Source organism: Limulus polyphemus, unplaced genomic scaffold (assembly GCF_000517525.1).
Source record: "Limulus polyphemus unplaced genomic scaffold, Limulus_polyphemus-2.1.2 Scaffold90, whole genome shotgun sequence".
NCBI lineage: Eukaryota > Metazoa > Arthropoda > Merostomata > Xiphosura > Limulidae > Limulus > Limulus polyphemus.
The window spans coordinates 253,268-257,362 of record NW_013665700.1 but is presented as its reverse complement, the minus strand read 5'-3'; the positions used below and the strand labels follow the sequence as shown (position 1 = coordinate 257,362).

Here is a 4,095-nt window from a genome sequence, read left to right as displayed (position 1 = left end):
CAAAAATATTTTCATTATTCGCATTAACAAGCCTTCGTTTTCTTTTAGTTGTAAATTGCAGATACAATTCTTTAAATCAAACTTTATGAATTAAAGCTATTTAGTTATTTTATAATTGCAATGTGTCGTAGTTCAGTATACAAAAAAATACAAAAAATACAGACTACTAACAGTTAATATTATAAAGAGGGTATGAGAATTCTATCATAACTTGTTTAACAGCATACGTTTCAAATAACGTATAAACAATAACAATTTTCTTGATTATCCACTTTTAACGTGATTCACGGTACCCAACAAGAACACGAACAATAGTTGTTATAGGGTTTAGTGCAGAATAAAGTACTCAGAACAAACTGATTTAGCTTAGACCTAGCTAGTTTGTACTGATTGGTAAAACAAGAAGACTGCCCAAATAGTAACGTTTAACCGTCGGAAAGTTTAATCAATAACACAAACCTGCGATGTTTTTATTGTTTTGAAATTCTTACCTGCTCTACGGTAATTCCTGTATGCCGAATCCGAAAATGATATCCATTTTTCTCCATCACGTACAGATTTTTCACAAAACTTCATATGTACTTTTACATAAGTGAATCATTTTCATTGAATTCGGGTCACATTTTGTTATGCTTAAAATGTTGACTACTACTGGCTATAGATTTCTCTAGACCAATCGCGACGTGAGAGTCTTATCGATCGTTCTAGAACCCGAATATAATAATAAAAAAGTTCATTGTGGTAAACGAAATAATAATTTGATCTAAGTAAGAGTGTTTTGATTTCTTCCCGATTTGTGAAAAATTCTTACGTGATAGCAAAAAGTGAATTTTATTTTCGAAATCTGCGTAGTTGAATTATGAAAAATTCGTTATTAAAACCAATTCTATGAAGTTTAACTTCGCATGCCTGTGTTATCTGAAAATGCTGTTTTAGGAAGAAGAGTTGAGCTTATTATTTTTAGTTAACTATTTTACTTTACCTTTTCTGTTGTATTTAGAAAGCTTATATCATGGCTCTAATGCTATACAATAGCTTGGAAAAGTCAGTAATATTGGGCAACCTACACTTCGCACCCTATTATGTTATAAATATTTGTATTTATTAAAAGTTAATTCATTTTAAAAGATAAAAATTATAAATTTACGAAAAAAAAACACATGAAACACGTCACTGTAACATTGGCTTTTTAAACTTTGGAAATTTGTCTGCTTGATATTTCATTATCTTTTGTAAATAAATTGCCAATAACAGAATGAGACCACTGTTGTCACTAAATTTCATGTTTCAAACTAGCCTGACACGACCTGGTGGTCAGGGCGCTCGACTCGCAATATGCGGGTAGCGGGATCGAGACCCATTGCCATACATGCTCGCTCTTTCAGCCGTGAGGGCGTTATAATGTGACGGTCAGTCTTAATATTCGTTAATAATGAGTAGCCAAAGAGTTGGCGGTGGGCTGTGTTGACTAGCTACCTTCCATCTAGCCCTTTTAAATTAGGGACGGCTCGCGCAGATAGTCCTCGAGTGGCTTTTCAAAAAGAAACAGACAATTAATTCAAAATAACTTATTAAAAATATTCTAAAAGGATGTCTTCAAAGGGCCAGGTAATTACAAGTAAGTTTCTTTTTCATATTCTTATTTTTATTTGTTTGGGGGGGGGGGCACTTCCTTCTAAGACAACTGCCCAAAAATTCTGACCATTAGCTTCATCTAACACATTTATTACATGTTAAAAACAAGTAAAGTGTTTTTACTAATTGTTTTTTGTTTTGTAATTATCATAGTTATTAGTTTAAATAAGCTAAAATTAATGCCTATCACATATTTATTGTATGACTGAAGCTCTGATATTTTTCGATATGTCCTATATGTCGTTTAATAAGAGTATTCTAAAAGTTTTCCAGTTATCAAAACTAAGATCTTACTAACAACTTCAGAAGTGGAGTTTCAAAGCTCATTATCATTGAAAATATTTTATATTCATAAGGTGGGTTATAAGTATTACTGATTTATACCTAGTTGCAGATCATTTGCTGTTTGTTGCATAGAAGAACAAATCAGTAATGTTTAAAGTAAACATATTTCCAATCACATATAACCTATCAACATTGGAAAAACAAGTAGGTACGATGTTCTCATTTATCATAACTTTAAAGAATGCTTCTAAAGATTTCAATCAATAAATTATGAATCACACAGTTAACTTCTTAAAAATAATTATTATTGCAAAAAAAAACAACAACATCCAATTAAAGATATTAGTTAAAAGTTGCATTAATTCGTACTTATGAAAAGTTTTAATCAAATTAAAATGGTGGATTAAATGAGAATTTTCTATTTCTATCTTAAAATACCTTCACTTATTTTGTATACTTTATTAGTAATTAAAAAGTGTTAAATGAACCTAGCCTAATTAGTCCTAAACTTGGTGATTAAAATTACTTTTCACTATAGATATTATTTATTCGAATTGCTTTCAATTAGTTCTTTAGTGATTTAAAATGAGAGGTGTGTAAACATTTATTGTTCATAACATACAAATCACTACACAAGTGGCTTTCATTAATTCCAAACCACATTAATCTGGCCAGACCTGTAGCAGCCAAAAGCACACCTGAAATACTATTTATATGCAGTACGAGACAGTGCATACAATTAATTTAGTTAGTCTATTACGGATTTCGAATAAAAAATTTTAAGAGGAATGTAAATAAATACGTTAGTACTTAACTAGTGCCCCCTAGTGGCAAAGCGGAATGTCTACGGCCTTACAACGCTAGAAACCGGGTTTCGATACCCGTGGTGGGCAGAGCACAGATAGCCCTTTGTATAGCTTTGTACTTAACTACAAACAACACAAACTTAACTAGTTTTGGAGTTTCACCCCGTTGCATTTAAACCAGCTTAATAAAAACTTGTTGAAAAATTATATTAAATATTATTTTAATGGGTGCTTAATCACTGTCTCTCTCGAAAACATACGGGAATTGGATTTTATGACTTATTATATTTACGTAATTTACGAGTCTTTAAGCATTTCTAATTTCATGCCTTTTTTTTTTAAAGTGAAAAATGGAAGTCATCCTTATCCAGTGTACTAATATAAACGAGAGCCGTAGTGAACTTTCCTATGACGAAACTAACAAGGTTAATTCTGTTTTATTCATGCGACTTTACGTGATCTAGTATCACAAACAAATTCACTCAAGCTGGATAACTTTTGCCGAAGGATCAGCGTGGCATTACGAACTCTAAGATCTCTAAAAGTAAAAATAATTTAGATATATATTGTTACGTATTAGAATTTCAAATGGTCTGAAATTGAGTTAAATGATACTTTAAATTTAGTAGGTAAATTGTACTTTGGATTTAGTAGTTAAGTAAAAGCCGATATATAGTCAGTTTATGATATTTGCCAACAAGATTGATGCACACAGTTTTTTAACACAGATATCTTTTAATATACACACAACAATATAATTTACAATAACAGTTATTACAAATCGTTTTTACAAACAATGATTTATAAATAAAAGTTTCACAAACTTACAAGCAATATAAAGTCTTTTTAGTTTGGAACTTCCTTGATGTCTTATCGAGGGTTCACGATGAGCGAGTTAATTACGAGTTGATATAGGTACAATTCACTTAGTAGGGAGCTAGCTAGCCCTGTAGTTCTCGCTGATCACACGGTGATTACAGGTCGAGTTTCACCGATGACGTTAGTAATGTTTTTGTAAAAATACTAATGTCCGATGAAAATCCACTGAAGTTAAACGATTGGTAATGTTCGAACTTTGTAAAGATTCCTGGTCAAATATATGAAGTTTTCCGATTGGTAAGCGTTATAACAATCACAGTTATAGCTTCCGAAGTTTTATTGGATTATAGTGAACTAATAATAAATAGTCTTCTTTTGGCGCGTCGAGTTGGTTATATTTATAGCCGTGTGGAAGCATTCTAGAAATTTCAGTTTTACGTAACAGTACTGAAGTACACTTAAGCGTTTACATATATACATATACATATTATTGATTCTTACTCTCGAGAATCTTCTACAACTTTGGAGAATAGGCAGGAGTTTCGCAATA

The 4,095-nt window shown here is 31.3% G+C and overlaps 1 pseudogene; it reads left to right on the top strand.

Annotated features, from left to right (window-relative positions):
- Nucleotides 1-4,095, top strand: part of LOC106468636 — a 97,654-nt pseudogene that overhangs the window by 7,947 nt on the left and 85,612 nt on the right.